The sequence below is a fragment of the Microcaecilia unicolor genome, chromosome 1, assembly GCF_901765095.1.
Source record: "Microcaecilia unicolor chromosome 1, aMicUni1.1, whole genome shotgun sequence".
Lineage (NCBI taxonomy): Eukaryota > Metazoa > Chordata > Amphibia > Gymnophiona > Siphonopidae > Microcaecilia > Microcaecilia unicolor.
The window spans coordinates 102,073,789-102,093,286 of NC_044031.1; the positions used below are offsets into that span (position 1 = coordinate 102,073,789).

The window sequence follows — 19,498 nt, forward strand, 5'->3', positions numbered from 1 at the left end:
TGTGATGGGATTTTTTTTTTATTGCAATGCAGAGCTAAAGCAAAGGCTAATTCAGGGATGTTGAACAGAGGTGAACCACTGTGAATGAACTGATTAATTAAGGCTTTCTGTGCTTGCCCTACTTTGAGCAGGGGGATGCATTAACTCCTTCATTTCCCTATGCATGAATCTCATCTTATCTTACATTCAAAGTTGCTAGCATTGTATCGGCAACAGTTGGAAATGGGAGGGGAGAGCATGTGTTCTGTGATGCCAACACAACCTAAAGAGAAGAAATCAAAGTGCCTGCATACTTAATCCCCACACAGACTCATCTGCATACTTTTGGAAATATTTATCTTAAACCACATAGGGAACCAATGAAGACATTGTAAACACTAAAAGCCACAGGAGGAAAAAAATGCTTATATAGTCAGTAAAGAAACTGCCAGCGTCTTAGCAACCGATAGGGCAGGATTAAGTTCTGGAAGCCATAGGAACAAACTTTTCAAAATGATTGGGGGTGTTAAACCCATCACAACTTACACTTCCTTGGACAAAGGGAAGGTATTTGCTCAAAATCGGGGGGCACTCAAGCACCCACAGAACTGGTACCTTTTGCTGGCAGCTGAGACTAGTATGCAGCTAAAAGAATACTTTTTCATGCTGAAGTGTTATTTACTAAGTCAAACCTACAAACTGCTATGATTTTCTCATGCCTTTTGTCCTTGCTTTTTGTGCATATTTGTGTTTGTTTAATTGTTTGTCGAATGTATTTTGTGTATGTTGATTTGATACCCACCTTGGATAAAGGTGGGTTATAAATAATAAAAACATAACCATGTTCACACACAAACTTCTCTCAGAATTGTCCTCTCCACAGGAGGACAGCATTTGTTGGCCACTAGCCAAAAACCTCTCTCTTATACACAAATTTTGCTATACCTGTATTATTGACACACTCTTGATATCTTCCAACCCTTTTCCACACAGGTCTATCTGTGCTTCCCTAGTGCTGAAGACCTTGTTTTCCTCTGGCTTCTGCCTCCCTCCCTTTGAAGTCCCCTTTAACCAGTATCTATTCTCATCGCCTCCATCAACTTAAGGCTACCACAGTTTGCTTATTACAGGTCTTCCGATTCAGCTGTCTACTGTAGTCCAAGAAGAGGTCAGTTGTGCAGATTATCTTCCTCCAATGTCACTAGAGCTCTCTTTTTAGGCATCTACATTGGCTCTTCATGTGCATTAAGATTTAAACATTTCTGGCTCTCTGTTTCTCAGAACTGGGGGAGGGGAGAGAAGACGCACAAAGCTTACCATGCTGGCAACGATTGATTTAGCTATTAGTTAAAGAGTAGCCTAATGGTTAGTGCAGCGGGCTTTGATCCTGGCGACCTGGGTTAAATTCCCACTGCAGCTCTTTGTGACCATGGGCAAGTCACTTAACCCTGCATTGCCCCAGGTACAAAAACGTAGGTTGTGAGCCCTCTAGGGACAGAGAAAGTACTTGCATAAGTGTACACATGTGCAAAAAAAACCAACAAAAACAAACAAACTACCTTATTTACACATCTAGATAGCTTATCTATGCAAATATTGATTTTAGAAAGCCACTGTTTTGCACATATACATCTCATTTCAAGGGGGTGTGGTGGTGTGATTTGGACAGTACCCCACAGAGAAGGTGATGAATGCCTGGAATATCCTCTCTGTGGAGTGGTAGGGACAAGCAGTGACAGAATTCAAAAATGTGTGGGATAAGCACAGAGGATTATATTACTTTTACATAATTAGTTGTATTCTGCGTCTACCTGACTAGCTCATCATGGATTAGAAAGACAAAGAAAACTAGGAATAGCCTGCTAACAGTAAATTGCAATAGTCTAATTGACATACAAACTTTTTAACTCAAGTATTAGTTTTATTTAAAACATTTGAATCGACTGCGAATCCAATGCAACTGCCTCAAAGAAAAATTTTCCTACCAAGATGAGCAATACGTTTGTCAAATATACTATTCAGTAGTATTCCTAAAACCTTCCATCTCCAAGATCAGGAGAAATTGATTGTTTTGATGCCAAGAAGACTGATAAGAGGGAAAATAAATAAATAACTAAAACAGGCTTTTCAACATTCAGTTTTAACCTATGACTAGCTATCTGCTTTTCCACTATATTGACACTGCGCTCCGCCAGCATTCTTGTATCAAAAGCAGGTCCTGAAATAGGAAGCAGCAACGTAACATCATCAGCATAGATAGTGTAATATCCCATTTTTTTCCTAGTTCCCTCGCAAGTGAAAATCACACCACATTGAACAAAGTAGGCGATAAAAGAAACCACTGAGGGACTCTACAGCTATTTGACTGTGGTATAGAAAAGGAATTATTCATCTTTACTATATAATCTCACAAAGTCTAAAAAAAAAACAACAAACTTTAAACCATCTCAGAACTGGGCGTGCAATACCAATCTCCTCAAGCAAATATAGTAATACCTGATGATCCACTATATCAAATGCTGGTACCAAGTCAAATTGAATTAATAAGACTTAGCAGCGTTTACTCAACCAAGCTTTAACTACGGCTATCAAGGAGCAAAGAATAATTTCTGTGCTATAATCCCTTCTGAAACCAGATTAAGAAAAATTCAAAATATGGTGATCTAAATAATTAACCAATTGTAAAGTCACCATTCCTTCCATAATTTTAACAAATAAAGGGATAGAAACAATTGGGCGATAATTAGACACAATAGAAGTTTTCCTAATGGGTCCTTAGGAATCAGAGTTAAAATGAAATGACCTAAATAATTCAGAAACGCCCCTTGCTGTAGCCTTAAATTTAACCAATTTGTTAGCCACTCTACAAAAATAGATGATGAAAATTTAAAAAGATATGCAGGACATTTATCAAGATGACATTGTGATAATGAATACTTCTGCAAAAAAACTCTTAACACCATCAGAATCTACTATTGAAAAGTAATTTCTAACCCAAACCACAGAAATTGCATTGACACGTGGATTAGTAGTATGAGAATAGTCACTCAAAGCTAATAAATTTAATGATAATGTAATCTTAATTTAGTCAATCTTTTAGAAAAATTAACCAGATCTTGGGCTGAAGGAACACTAATTTCTCCTGGTCTGGTTATCTTTAGCTACTCTAAAAAGGGCTTTAGGATCTAAAGCCACAGTTCCAACTATGAATAATATTGCTTCTTAGTAGATTTTAATAATTTCTTGTAAATATTAATCTGTTTCCTTCAATTTAATTTATCTTGCTCACGTCTGCCATATCCTCTCCAATTTCCTACGTTGTCGATTTAATAATTTTAATGGTTCATCAAACGAAGTGGCAAATCTATTTCTCTTCTGCACTTGTACTTTTATAGAAGCATGCTGATCTAAATATTGAATGCTACACTTATTCCACAAATCCCATTGATCAAATAAATCTCCAATATTATCCACAGTATTATCCAATAGCCAAAAGGAGGCAGGATCAATTTTACTTCTGGAATAAAACACATCACATAACTGAGGCTTTATAATATGCTTAGTTAAACATTTCCATCTCAAGATAAAATCTAAGGATGATCGGACAAGATCATTGGAGACCATGTACCATCATCAAGTTTTCAGTTGGTAGATGAGGAAAAAAAAAGTATTGATATTTTTTAGTTACTGGTAAAGGCCTAGCCAAATCTACTAAACTCAAAAGATTAAATCATTCCTGAACTGTTTCAGTTCCTACTTCTCTAAGTGTAAATTTATGTCTCTTAATAAAATATAAAAATCACAATCCACAATTTTGCTTATAATAAAATCCTAAAACAACTTCTCTGCAGATGTCCAAGCACCTGGCGGATGAAAAAAAAAAATACATTTTAACTTTCCTTCTAAAGATGGGTCTGTAACTGTAACTGAGATTGCCTCCAGTTCTTTAGATCTTAATATAGAAGCAGATTATAATCAAAGCAAAGCTTAAATGTGTACCATTTCCGGCCTGCTGTAAAAGTTTTGTTTAAATTGCTTGGCGCTAACCTGGCGGTACTTGGGCATCGCCACACATTGCCCGGTTACCACCGGGTTACCGCAGGAGCCCTTACCATCACCTCACTGGGTAACAGTAAATGTTCTCCCTCACATGGCCATTTTTCTTAGGACTCTATACTCGCTGCAGTAAAAAGGGCCCTGGTGCGTGGGAACAAAATGGCCCTCGCTGCTACCACTGGGCTCTTTTTCCCGCAGCTTAGTAAAAGAACCCCCTGAGAGCTTGGGGGGCTACCTTTTTGTTAGCATATCCATGCAAATGTAGTGTAGGATGCATTTTTTGCATCACAACATCTTAGATCTTCTTTGGATCTAAAGAAGTTGGCCAGTGGTAGTACACAATGATTGTTAGCTGTTGTATATATGGTGAGATTAAGTCCGGTTAGGACTTTTCTTCAATAATGTTGTTTGAATGATCTCCTTATCTTTGTGGGTTTCCACCCCCACCCCTCCTTAATTGAAGTCTAAGGAAGATGTTTGGTTTCCTTTAAGTTTTCCTTGTATTTGTCTATATCAATGCTCTTACAGAGCTGCCAAGGGGTACTAATTTATGAGAGGGAGTTTTTAGTACATGCCACCAGCCCCACCCTACTCTGGCTTGGCTTCACCCACTCTACATGGCTCCGTCCCCTGGCACACCTCAATCCCATGGCCATTTCAGAAAATATTTTATTTAATAGCCTAATACCCTTTTCAATTAGCTTTGAGAGGCCAAAACCTCCTTCCTCAAGTCAGGACAGTGTAATGTTGTTATGGTATCCTCTCCTGATTTGAGGAAGGAAGTGCTGGTCTCTCAAGGCTAATCAAAAATGTTTTAAAAATCAGTGACGGTATCACCTTATTTTCTTTTTTGTATTTTATTTGTATTTATTAACCTTCATTAACACAGTTACCACATTACTTTATCCTAAATTAAAAATAAAATTATTTTCTGTACCTTTGTTGTCTGGCCATTTACTTTTCTAATTGTGTTGGTCCCAGTCTCTTGATTCTGCTTTCCTTTGTCTTAACTCTCTTGCCAGGGTTCCCTGTCCATTTGTCATTTTTCTCTCGTTTTTCTTTGTTTTCAATTTATTTTTCTGCCTCTCTCTCTCTGTCCAGATTTAATTAATTCTTACTATCCATTCTTTAATTTCTCTCTTTTTACTTCAGCTACCTATGGCTTTTCATCTTTTGTTTACTTTTGTTCTCACCATGCTTCTTCCTCTTATTCTCCAGTCTTGCACTAACTCTATCCTCTCCCCCTTTCTCTCCCCATCCTTCCAGTGTCTCCCCCTCTTTCTCTCTCTGCATCCCTCCATCCAGCATGTCCTCTTTCTGTTCTACCCTTCCATCCAGTGTCATCCCTCTTTCTCTCCCCATCCTTCCACCTTTTACCATCTCCCAATCCTTCCATCTGTTGTCTCCCTCTAGCTCCCCTTTCTTCTAGACAGTTCTCTCTCTACCCTTTTCCATTAGCATGTCCTCTCTCTCTCCCCCCATCCTTCCAGTGTCTTTCCTCTTTCTCTCCCTACCCTTCTATCCAGCATCTTCCCTCTCCTTCCAGCATTTCCCCTCTCTCTCCCTCCTTTAATCCAGCATTTCTCTGTCTGACCAGCTATGGTCTCCCCGAGTTTCTCTCTCTCTCCTGCCCTTTTCCATGTCCTCTGTACTCTCCAGCATCCTCACTCTTCTTTCTTTTTCTACCCTCTGCTCTCTCCATTTATTCCTGCCTCCGTCTGGACCCCCTTTCCCCCTTCTCCTACCCCTACCCATTCCAGCCAGTACCTACTACTACTACTACTACTTAGCATTTCTGTAGCGCTGCCAGGGTTACGCAGCGCTGTACAAGTTTAAACATGTTTCCTCTTGCCCTCTGGCCCTATGTTGCAGCAGCAGTGCCAGAAAAAGAAGAAAAACAAGCACTGAGCCGCAGCAGCAGTCAGGCATGCACTGTCGGCTCTACTATCCTCTGCCCCCGCTGATGTTAATTTCCTGTTCTGGGGGCAGAGGACTGGCAGAGCCAACAGCTCATGCCTGAAGGCTACTGCGGCCCTGTGCTTGTTTTTCTTATTTTGCTGCGGCTGCTGCTGCGCAAGAGAGAAACAGTGGCGGCCCTCAGTGGGAGACTTTCCCGCTTTGGCGGGAGTTCTGGAGATGACTTGTCAAAGTGGGAGTCTCCCACTGAATGTGGGAGACTTGGCAGGTATTCTTTTAGTATTGACGTTATAATTTTAGGAAACTTTCTCTGTATTCCTTGTACAAGTGTTTGAACTTGTGACTGACTGTATGTTTGAAATTATAAATAAATTAAAAAAAAGAAAAGAATGCAGCTGCACTTGCAGCCCACAGGGCAGGGGTGGACTGGCTATTAAGACAATAAGGTAGTGCTTGAGGGCCCACAGCAGTAGGGGGCCCAACTGCGTCTTAACTTCTATCTAATTTAATCTCTTGATAGGTGGTTGGTTGGGGACTCATGACCCTATTTGTCCGAAGGCCCAGATCATGGTCAGTCTGCCCCTGCCACAAGTTTTTATACAAGCCCTTCAAATCACCCACTTTATCTGCGACATCAGGTCTCCACCAGACACACTTAAAGTAATAATTAGGAAGTTGTGCAGAAATGATGATTAAGGATTTCTTCAGTATTTGTAAAGAATAGTTAGGAATTCAGAACCTAGGCTGCTGAACGCTGACATGACTTCCTCCAAAAGTCCCTCTTTTTAAAATAAAACCACTTTTCTATGTACTTATAAAGAGGCTAATACTTACCTGACTGCCTACGTGCCACTAGAACCAAGTCTTTTTTTCCCTCTGGTTCCAATTCAGACCGCTTTGATTGTAGCCACAGAAAGGTGGTATATCAAATCCCATCCTCTTTCCCTTACTGACTCAAGTTTTGTGCTGTAAGCACTGATTCCAGGGTCTCTCAGAAAAACGCGATTTGAAAGCGCAAAACCCCTCCGCAAAAAACTGCACTGGCTCCCAATCAAAGAACACATTGCCTTCAAAATCTGTACCCTGGTCCACAAGATTATCTACGGTGAAGCCCCGGGATACATGACAGACTTGATCGACTTACCAACCAGAAACACATCAGAATCAACACGATCATACCTAAATCTGCACTACCCAAGCTGCAAAGGACTTAAATACAAATCAACTTACGCATCCAGCTTCTCCTTCATAAGCACACAACTATGGAACGCATTGCCAAAAGCCTTGAAATCGACGTACGACCACCTAAACTTCCGGAAATCACTAAAAGCGAACCTGTTCAAAAAGGCATACCCCACCGATCCAACTTAAATGCCTGATCCCTGCAACACAACAAAACTAAAGTACGTAATGGACAAAACGCAACTCTTCCGATGTACGTTTCCCTAATGTGGCTGTGCTACATGAACTTCATCTTACCACAACATCACTTTGTATTTGTTCTCACCGGAGTCTGCAAACGCCTCTCCGGTACTATGTAAGCCACATTGAGCCTACAAATAGGTGGGAAAATGTGGGATGCAAATGTAACAAACAAATAAATAAATGGCTGCTTTCAAACCATGATTCAGTGGTCCAGTATGGCATGTCACTCTGCAGGAAAGCTCCAGTCTTCATCCATTCCAGATATTCACCCAGCTCTTAAATTGATGGACCCAGAATAGGTAATGCTGCATTGATAATATAATGATATGCAAATCAATCTGAAACCCCTTTACTGTATAACTTCTAATAGATGTCACCACTCTAAAACTAAAACATTTGTAAATATTTTTTTTAAAAGAAAGTTTTTCTATTTAAATAATGCCATGCCATTCTATTTTCTTGTTGAGACTGTTAAGTGGCATGGTTTGTAACTTAAAAACTCCAATATTACCATCTCCATGCATGGCGAGCTATATTGTGCAGTAACCAGTAAAGGAGCAGAGCACACTTGGTGCAAGTCGTTCCTCATGGAGTGATGTAATTGTGGGGCATAGCCTCCGAGGCTGTCCCAATCAGATGCCCAGGCAAACCTTCAGCAGTAATCCATCCCCTCCCCCCTAAATAATTGAGCATATCCCCTCTCTTATTCCTTTCCCCCAAACATAGATAGCCAGTATCTCCCTCCTCTCCCTTAGTGGCCAGCATCTCTCCTTGCCATCTAATCTACCCTTTGGCTAGATTTCTATTTCTCCTTCCGTATTCCCACTCTGCGTTCATCATCTCCCCCCCCCCCCCCCTTCCCTTCTCACTGTTAGGCCAACCGCTGTCATCCCCAACCTTCTGGCTGGCCTGAAGATTAAAGAAGTATCAGCATTGTGCGGGCCCAGTAAGCTGTTTTGTCCTGCATCCCCTCCCCCAACAGGAAGTTTCTCTTGATGGGGGGGGGGGGGGGAGGTGAGGGCAGGACAAAAAAGCACAACATCGCTTCAGCATTGGCCTGTACTTGCAGGTCTCATGCAGTGCTAATGCTGCTTTAGTCTTCAGGCAGGTCTGATGGGGGGGGGGGGGGCTATCGTGAGCACCACAGCCATTCTGCAACCCATGGCAGATGCCTAGTCTGCCAAGTGGCTAGGCCGGCCCTGGTAGCGACACTATTAAAGAACATATAGTCTGTTTCATGCAAGTTACTAAGTTAATGCCAATATCATGTGTGGCATCCAGCTTAAGACTTTTGGCTGAGATCTATTAGGTCTGGTGAAGATGGAAGATGAGACTGTCATTTTTGCAGGCTAATGTGAGTGGCTGTTGCTTTTCTGTTCTTGCATTACAATCTTTACTCCACCTTCAGTGGTAAAGATTCTGCCTCGGTAGGGAAGTAATTTAAAAAAAAAAAAAAAAAAGCTAAATTTTTAATTTTTTTTTTTTTTTTTTTAACATTGAGAGTCATTTCCTATTCTGCTAATTTGTATGATTTTACATTGTGACTGCAATATCCTTTTGCATGGTGGTTTGTGTAGATTTTCCATTCTGAAGCATTTAACTATATGGGATGGTATTAACAGCATGGAAAAGTGTGTGGAAAAACAGAATAAATTGCTGTGCTGAAGTTGTAGTCCTCATATATACTGCTAATCAATGCAGCAACTGCATTTTGTGAACTGGAGCGAGCAACAGGCAGGTTATGTGTTCAGGGACTTCACCTTGCAGTTCACACACAATAACTTAGCATGCTGTCACTGCTGCAGACGCACTTACCACCTCTTATTTACCAAACTTTCTCTTCTTTTTTTAGTTCATAGGTTTTTCAAACAAATGATTTAAACTAAAGAAAACTTAACAGGCAAAAATAACAACTGTCTTTGCACTTAACCTGTGGTAAAGGTTTTTCTCTGTGATACTTGCTTGGGCAGGTGCTGAGAACAGCTACAACACTTATCACATAAGCTTTGCAGTTACCGCAGGGTAATTTGGGCACTTAGGGATCACCATCCTTTTGTAAAAGCACTGCTTAAGCTATTCAGTGAGTATTTACTGTTGAAATTCAGGTAAATCGCTTCCTTTCTACTATAGAATTTGAATTTCAAATGATTTTTACTGACTTGCTAATAAAATTGTTTTTTCCTGTCTGCTTCATTTCATTTTTTTTCTTTACTGAAATATAGCATCTTATTAAGTCTAAATGAAAAGCCTTAACTATAAGGGAGTAGGTCACTCTCTTATTACACATATACACATATTACCACCTGTAGAAATACAATCATCAGAGGGCACATGAGGGATAGTCAAAAGACAGGGCTGAGAGCATAGGCGCCCCGTATAGGAGGCTTGGGGAGGCTAAGCCTCCCCAGCCCAATCGTGGACTTCCGACTTCCCTTGGCTGCTGCAGTGCTGTCCTCACTAGCGCAGCGTTTTTGCCAGGCAGCTCTGGACTGGGACTGGCTTTCCCTCCTTCCTTCTGTGGTTCCTGCTTTCGGCTCTCCGATCGGTAGCCCCCCCCCCCCCGGCGCGTTTTAACCTTTACTTTTTCCGTGGCAGCGATGTCAATCAATGAAGAAAAAGGCACTTACAGGTTCGCTTCCAGCTTCTCTCTTCACACAGGGTCCCGCCTTCAGCGATGATGCATTTCCTGTTTCCGCGAGGGCGGGACCCTGTGTGAAGAGAGAAGCTGGGAGCGAACCTGTAAGTGCCTTTTTCTTCATTGATTGACGTCGCTGCCACGGAAAAAGTAAAGGTTAAAACGCGCGGGGGGGGGGGGGGGGGGCGGCTGCCGATCGGAGAGCCGAAAGCCGTGCCATAAATCACCCCAGCAGAAACCGGCCTTCTTTCCTGTCCTGAAACTAAGGGGGGGGGGGGGGAAAGTTAGATTAAAGAGGCCCTTAAGCTTGCAGTCAAAGTTGCATTCTATATAGGCATAAACAGTTTCCGATGCCCTGCACAGCATGCTGTGAGAGCATCGCATTTGCTTCCAACTATTTTAGCAATATTTAGCAAAATTGGAGGTGTAGATTAAATCCAGAAAATCCAAGGAGGTGGTTTTGAATTCTTTTAACGTGACTTCAAGTTCTGATTTCTGGTTGCGCTGTACATCCAGTAGCCTAGGAGAAAGGGGATGAAAAGTGTTGGCGTCCTTTTCCCTCAACCTTGCAGAATTATTGTTTAGTAGTTTATCTAAATTAAAGGGGAATATTTATGTAAGAAGTTTTTGAGCTGAGTTGAAGCTCAGAGAAGATGAATCCCTGCAGCTACAGTGGTGGAAATAAGTATTTGATCCCTTGCTGATTTTGTAAGTTTGCCCACTGACAAAGACATGAGCAGCCCATAATTGAAGGGTAGGTTATTGGTAACAGTGAGAGATAGCACATCACAAATTAAATCCGGAAAATCACATTGTGGAAAGTATATGAATTTATTTGCATTCTGCAGAGGGAAATAAGTATTTAATCCCTCTGGCAAACAAGACCTAATACTTGGTGGCAAAACCCTTGTTGGCAAGCACAGCGGTCAGACGTCTTCTGTAGTTGATGATGAGGTTTGCACACATGTCAGGAGGAATTTTGGTCCACTCCTCTTTGCAGATCATCTCTAAATCATTAAGAGTTCTGGGCTGTCGCTTGGCAACTCGCAGCTTCAGCTCCCTCCATAAGTTTTCAATGGGATTAAGGTCTGGTGACTGGCTAGGCCACTCCATGACCCTAATGTGCTTCTTCCTGAGCCACTCCTTTGTTGCCTTGGCTGTGTTTTGGGTCATTGTCGTGCTGGAAGACCCAGCCACGACCCATTTTTAAGGCCCTGGCGGAGGGAAGGAGGTTGTCACTCAGAATTGTACGGTACATGGCCCCATCCATTCTCCCATTGATGCGGTGAAGTAGTCCTGTGCCCTTAGCAGAGAAACACCCCCAAAACATAACATTTCCACCTCCATGCTTGACAGTGGGGACGGTGTTCTTTGGGTCATAGGCAGCATTTCTCTTCCTCCAAACACGGCGAGTTGAGTTCATGCCAAAGAGCTCAATTTTGTCTCATCTGACCACAGCACCTTCTCCCAATCACTCTCGGCATCATCCAGGTGTTCACTGGCAAACTTCAGACGGGCCGTCACATGTGCCTTCCGGAGCAGGGGGACCTTGCGGGCACTGCAGGATTGCAATCCGTTATGTCGTAATGTGTTACCAATGGTTTTCGTGGTGACAGTGGTCCCAGCTGCCTTGAGATCATTGACAAGTTCCCCCCTTGTAGTTGTAGGCTGATTTCTAACCTTCCTCATGATCAAGGATACCCCACGAGATGAGATTTTGCGTGGAGCCCCAGATCTTTGTCGATTGACAGTCATTTTGTACTTCTTCCATTTTCTTACTATGGCACCAACAGTTGTCTCCTTCTCGCCCAGCGTCTTACTGATGGTTTTGTAGCCCATTCCAGCCTTGTGTAGGTGTATGATCTTGTCCCTGACATCCTTAGACAGCTCCTTGCTCTTGGCCATTTTGTAGAGGTTAGAGTCTGACTGATTCACTGAGTCTGTGGATAGGTGTCTTTCATACAGGTGACCATTGCCGACAGCTGTCTGTCATGCAGGTAACGAGTTGATTTGGAGCATCTACCTGGTCTGTAGGGGCCAGATCTCTTACTGGTTGGTGGGGGATCAAATACTTATTTCCCTCTGCAGAATGCAAATAAATTCATATACTTTCCACAATGTGATTTTCCGGATTTAATTTGTGATGTGCTATCTCTCACTGTTACCAATAACCTACCCTTCAATTATGGGCTGCTCATGTCTTTGTCAGTGGGCAAACTTACAAAATCAGCAAGGGATCAAATACTTATTTCCACCACTGTAACTTTGAACTTATCTATTTGATGTTAATGGAACAGGTCTGTCTGGATTCTTCAAGCAGGCAAGTGGTCGTTTGGGGCTCCGTTGTTTCTTCTTGTGATCTGCTTAAATTTTTCTGTTTTGTTTTTCTCCTTATTGGTGTATTAGGGTCTGCCTAGTGTAATATTTATGGTACAGTAAGGTTCTGAGTGTGTTTTTGCACAAAGTTGTCCATAGTGTTTTGCAGTTGAGCGATTGTGGTTAGAATATGCTTTGAGCAACCACTTTATTCTTTGACATATGATACATATCTAATACCTAAATTTAATAAAAGGTATTAACTGTGACTATTTTGTTTTTACTTATTTTTTTCTGTGTGTTGTCAGACAATTATGGAGGTAAACCCCGCCCCCTTTAGCCTCCCCAAACAGTTGGGCCACCGACCGCCTATGGCTGAGAGAGCTAACACAGGAAAAGGAGTCAGGTGTGTAGAGCATTATATGCAGAACCCAGATGAATAAAAGGATAAAGAACAAGGAATAAGATTAGTGGTCTAAGGGGAAACAGATGGTGGGAGCATGACTTCTTGACAATCTCAAAAGATTGAGTAGCATAATATACGACCTCCAAAAAGGGGTATAAAGGTAGAAAGGGAAAACTAAGAAATTGAGACAGTTTCAGATAATACTTATGTATAGCAGAGCTGTTCTCCAATGAGAAAAGATATATTTATTTATTTGTTACATTTGTATCCCACATTTTCCCACCTATTTGTAGGCTCAATGTGGCTTACATAGTACCGGAGCAGCGTTTGCAGACTCCGGTGTAAACAAATACAAAATGATGATGTGGTAAGATAAAGTTCATGTGACACAGGGAATCATACAACGGAAGTGTTGTGTTATGTCCTTTACGTATTTTAGTATTAGTGTGTTGTAGAAATCGGCATTTATGTAGGGTTGGTAGGGTATGCCTTTTTAAACAGGTTAGTTTTTAGTGATTTCCGGAAGTTTAGGTGTTTTCAAGGCTTTTGGTAATGCGTTCCACAGTTGTGTGCTTATGTAGGAGAAATTGGATGCGTAGGTAGATTTGTATTTGAGTCCTTTGCAGCTTGGGTAGTGCAGATTTAGGTACGTTTGTGTTGATCCGGATGTGTTTCTAGTTGGTAGGTTGATCAGGTCTGTCATGTATCCTGGGACTTCGCCATAGATAATTTTGTGAACCATAGTGCAGATTTTGAAGGCAATGCGTTCTTTCATTTGGGAGTTAGTGTAGTTTTTTGTGGAGGGGTTTTGCGCTTTCAAATTGTGTTTTTCCGAAGATAAGCCTAGCTGCCATGTTTTGAGCAGTCTGAAGTTTCTTTAGTGTTTGTTCTTTGCATCCCGCATAGATTCCATAGCAGTAGTCCACCTGGCTTAATACCATTGATTGTATCAGGCTGCGAAATGTTTCCCTCGGGGAGAATTGTTTTACGCATTTGAGTTTCCGCATTGCGTGGAACATTTTCTTTGTTGTGGGGATGTCATTTGGCTCTCTAGTGTTAAGTTGTGGTCTATTGTAATGCTGAGGATTTTCAGGCTGTTTGAGATAGGGAGGGTGTAATCTGGTGTTGATAGTTGTGGGGTTATCTGCGCTGTGTTGGGATGAGAGGATGAGACAGTGTGATTTTTCTTTATTGAGTTTTAGTTGAAATGCATTTGCCCAAGAGTCCATAATGCTCAAGCTGTTCTTGATTTCGTTGGTGATTTCTGTCAGTTTAGATTTGTAAGGAATGTATATTATGACATTGTCTGCATAGATGAATTCATATATTCTGAATTGTACTCGTGGTAAGTAAATAAAAAAGATTTGAATTCTCATACGTAGCCTGTCTTTTATCACTCTAAATTAAGGGTGGCTGGTACATATTAATTTGGGGTGGTGGTAAAAAGACAAAAACACACCTCCCTCAGGACTTTCCTCTTAAACACTGTTCTCATCCCCCCCCCCCCCCCAATTCATCACCTCTTCACAGTGGCGTTCCTGGCCTGGATGGCACCCGGGGCGGAGTGCCGATGCGCCCCCCCCCCCCCGGGTGCAGCGCCCCCCCCCCTGCTAAATTACACCTTCCCCCCCCCTCCAGTGAAATGACACCCCCCGGGTGCACGCCGCTGGGGGGGGGGGGGTGCCGCAGCGCGCGCCTGCTCCGAGTTCACTAAACTTCGCTTCGCTGCAGCTCTTTCTGCCCCAGAACAGGAAGTAACCTGTTCCGGGGCAGAGGGAGCTGCAGCGAACGAGCGATGAAGTTTAGCGAACTCGGAGCAGGCGCATGCCGCGGCACCCCCTAGCGGCGTGCACCCGGGGCGCACCGCCCCCACCCCCTTGGTACGCCACTGCCTTTTCAACATTCCTTCAGTTTATTGTCCCCCCCTAACCAAACACATTCTTATTTCATTTCTCCCAGCTTGTGTGTGTCTGCTTATGAGCTCATACCCTCCTCCCACACACCCTCTTACCCATGGTCTCCTTCAGCAAGTCTCTTCCCAACTTTTGTTGCTCAGCTCCACTTCTCCTGCCCTCCCTCACCCCCACCTTCACCCCCAATGCTCTAAGCAGCTCTTCAGTGCAGTGATTGTGTTCTTGCACTATGTGACGCTCTCAAAGCATGAGCCACATGAATACTCAAAATTCTGTGTTGTTTTCCAAGTCGCAGGAGAACAGTATAGGACTTCACCACTGTGCAGATCACACTTTGCCAGAAACATGTGGTGCAGCAGGATGAAGACAGCAGAGGCTGCTTCCAAACCGCAGCTCCAGCTCCTGCCAGCTCGGGAAATTCTGTACAGAAACATATGAATTCTGAATCCTGAGGAATTCTGCACAAATTCTGTATTCCACAGCTGTGCAGAAATTCCCTCAGGAGTAGAACTTGCACATAGCAAGACTGCACTGGATTTGGAATTGGATCAGTATCAGTAATCGGGTCAGAAAGCTGGAACAGAAACTGAAAGTACTCCAAAACTATGGACCTGTAGTTGTGGTCAGACAACAGATAAAGGATGAGCCTGCAGCAGAGACTTGGCAACAAGGCCTCACCATACTGAAGGTTCAATAGCAAGTGGCTGGTTGGCTTTCAAGTTGCTGTGAACAATGTCCTGCTTTCAGCACACCTTTTAACTTCCCTGCCACAGCTGCCAAAAAGCCTACTTGTGGCCAGTAGTAAGTGGATTTTTAGCTTGTGATCACAAATGTTCCTAATGAATAAAATGTAAATAAAGATATATATACACATACTTTAGGTCAAGGGTTGGCTAGCTTGCAGTCTGTGGGCCAAATGCAGATATCCTTTCAATGTTATGTGGCCCAAGAGACTGTGGGAGGTATACACAGAAAATGTCATTAAACAGAATTTTGGCTTTTTAAAAATACTGTGTTTTGCTAATATTTTTAGAATAACCACCCTGACAGTTTGTTTCCATTGTTTTTAGGTAAATGTTTAGTTATTTATCACAAAAGGTCTTTGGAGCTCTGTGCATTTCTGGTTCTGACATTATGTAATGTTGCAGCCCACTAGAGAGAGTGCTGACATTCATGCGGCCCTCTGTGTATAAAGGTTGTCCACCCCTGCTCTAGATGAATGTCTGTCTTTGTTGTGCTACAGTGATTTGTATTTATTACATATTGTCACCAAACACCTAGCACCCGCCTGAGGTTAACACTGCGGCCAACTGGAGGGTCTGTTCACAGCACTGCTCAGGCCCGCCTACACCTGGGCACGTGTTCTATACTAGCATCCTCCTCCCACCCACTGGGTCCCACTTGCTTCTAGGTGTGTCTCCCACTCTCAAGTTATTCCTTGGTGATTTCTAGAACACAGGGGCCACACTCTCAGGGGTCCCACAGTTCCTGGAAAGCACCCACAGACCCGACCCACAAACCACCAGGTTTCTTAGTCAGTCTAGGACAACAGAACCAATAAATAACAAGTTTATTGTCACAGCAGAACAGTAAACACTTGAAAAAACAGGTGACAAAGTACAGCGAGTAATAATATAACCAAAACAAGGATCGGCATTAAAACTATCTAACACTTGTTACTACCAGGGTAGCACCTGGGGAGTTTCAAGGGTCTTAGGACAAAGATGTTTCTCCTCTGTTCTTCCTAGCTGAGACGGGAGAAAATCCAGTACATCCTGGCTAGATTTGAACTCCAGGGCCAATCAGAGCAGGGCACCAACTTTGAAAGTATCTGGCCAATGGTACTGCAAATTGCCTTTTCACAAGCTTAAACTGGAAAAGAAAATAGTCTTTTCTGTAACAGCTTTAAAACACAAAACAGACACCATCTGCTGGCCAATTGGGAGAAGTACACTTCATGAAATAATACAGTTCACAGGCATAGAAACCTACTGTTTCATAACTATGAACTGGAGAAAATTATTTCTAACATCTCGTTGAAAAATAGTATTGTTTAGCTTCTTTTATAAATAGTTTGTAAACCAGTTTAACTGTATTAGTGGAATCCCAATAAGACATTAGGAGAGAAAATGTAAATTAGGATATATTGTGCTGGCTTCACTGGGTATGTATCATAGTTAAGTGTGACAGAATGTTGAGTATTATTAGGAAAGGGATGGAAAACAAACACGAGGATGTTATAATGCCGTTGTATCGCTCCATGGTGCGACCGCACCTCGAGTATTGTGTCCAATTCTGGTCGCCGCATCTCAAAAAAAGATATAAAGGAATTAGAGAAGGTGCAGAGAAGGGCGACGAAAATGATAAAGGGAATGGAACGACTTCCCTATGAGGAAAGGCTGAGAAGGGCTCTTCAGCTTGGAGAAAAGGCGGCTGAGGGGTGATATGATAGAAGTCTACAAGATAATGAGCGGATTAGAGCGGACAGATGTGAAGCGTTTGTTTACACTTTCAAACAACAACAAAACCAGGGGACACAAGATGAAGCTAGAATATGGTAGATTTAAAACAAATAGGAGAAAGTTTTTCTTTACTCAGCGTGTAGTTAGACTCTGGAACTCGTTGCCGGAGAATGTAGTGACAGCAGCTGGCCTTACGGCATTTAAAGGGGGTTTGGACAGATTCCTAAGGGAAAAGTCCATTGAACATTATTAAAAATTTTTTTTTTTTTTTGGGGGGGGGGGGGGGTTGCCGGGTTCTTGAAGCCTGGATTGGCCGCTGTCAGAGACAGGATGCTGGGCTTGATGGACCCTTGGTCTTTTCCCAGTATGGTGGTGCTTATGTACTTATGTACCTGAAGGGTCTTGCAATGCCATTGACTTAATTATTCAACAGTTATCATTGGTGCAATTTTTAATTGTCAAACTAAACATAACATGAATCAAAAACACACTGAAATGAAATCACTGATATTTGAGGAGGAATGAGAGGAAAAAGCTTCATACACCCATTGCTCTACTTGGTGTTCTCACCGGAATCAATATAATGATTTGGAGCAGTACGGTAAAAAGTAATCCTGAGCTTAAAAAACCTCTCTCTGTGTTAACCTCAAAAGGATACAATATTACTAAACAAGTCAAAATTGAACTTATCTGTGCAGTTAGCTGTAGTCTGACGCGCTGCTACTTTCTCGGGGTGAGGTCCCGACGGACCCGTTTCGCGTAGGCTTTATCAAGAGTCCTCACAATCAACCCCAGAAAAGCAACGTCTTTCGGCATATCATTCCTCTCATTCCTCCTCAAATATCAGTGATTTCATTTCATTGTGTTCTTGATTCATGTTATGTTTTGTTTGACAACTATATGAAGAAGTGAATCAGTATTTGTACATTTCCACCTACGTGATCGAGCAATTTTTAATTGTGCAGAATGTTTTTATTGGAAACTTATGCATTATAAAGTCTGTGGACTAAAAGTGCCTGTACACCACTGATTTGTGTAGGCAGTTGCGGGTTTGAAGGGAGATAAAATAGCATTTTTTTTTTTAACTAGATGTGTTCGTGCTATTTTGTTATCTACATCTAAAACCCCCTGTGAATGCCTCTGTGATCTGGCCAAAAGCCATGCACACTGTAGAAGCAAGCATTTATCTATAATCACTCTGAGAAGGCCAGTTACCCTGAATAAATAGGTTTGAAGATTTTCCTCTAAATAAAGGAAATAATTGTAGTTACCTAATGACATATATAAAAGGAAAAGAGCTCTATGTAGAACTTGTTTTACACAGTTATTGATTTCTGCGGCAAATGATATTTCACTATGAATTATGTTTGGTTTACATCTTCTTGCCTTACTTAGTAGACCAACCCCATGTACTGCATTTTAGGATTTACCATGTTAGGTCAGGCACTGCTATTTTTCAAGATGGAGTGAAAGCAAGAGCTGAGTGGGCATTGCTCCTGCCTCCTAAATTAAAGGTGAGCGGGAGGGTGGCCCACTTGGACCATGCGGGCCATTTGTGTGGGGTGGAGGTGGGTGAATCTGGGGGGCCCACTTAGGCCACCAGGGACATTTTTGGCAACAGGGATGTGGGTGTTGGGAGTATTGGGGAGGGGGTGTCAGGGAGTTGGTTCTACACTAGTGTCTGTTGAATATCTTGCACGAAAACCTACCATTGACACTAGTGAGCTGGGCTTATTTGCATACCATTTAGTAATTACATTAAGGAGCTAAATGTTCGACTTGTGTTAAGAAGCTGTGTACTAACTTAGGGCATGGCTCTAACATAACCTTAAAGCATCAACTCCTTAATGTTTAGTACTTTCCTAAGCCACTGATCTTTTTTTATTTAAGTATGAGCACTGAAGTTTTTTCATCAATTTGGGTGATGCCATAGAAATAAGTTTTGTAGAGTACACAAATGACAGGTTTGTGATAGAAGTGTGGTTGCATATTTTTTTTTACTTCATACTCCTAGTTTGTACTGTAACAGCATGTTTAGTATGATTTTTTTACCCATTACTGTAAAGGACTGACGTCAGTGAAGCCAGCTCTGCATGCCACAACAATAAGAAGTCCATGCATTTTGTAATGAGCCTGATAATGCATTTTTGAGCCCAGACCTTGGCTGTTTCCCAGTGCCTTAGTAAATACTCAGTAGTAACAGTTTCACAATTTAAGTACATAAGTAATGCCACACTGGGAAAAGACCAAGGGTCCATCGAGCCCAGCATCCTGTCCAGGCCAAGGGCACCTGGCAAGCTTCCCAAACGTACAAACATTCTATACCTGTTATTCCTGGAATTGTGGATTTTTCCAAAGTCCATTTAGTAGTGGTTTATGGACTTGTTCT

At 42.1% G+C, this 19,498-nt stretch overlaps 1 protein-coding gene across 1 annotated transcript in view; it reads left to right on the top strand.

The window, feature by feature from the left end:
• The window catches only part of MPP7 (membrane palmitoylated protein 7), a 517,419-nt gene that overhangs the window by 251,259 nt on the left and 246,662 nt on the right, over positions 1-19,498 (top strand). The gene's annotated exons all lie outside the window — the stretch shown is intronic.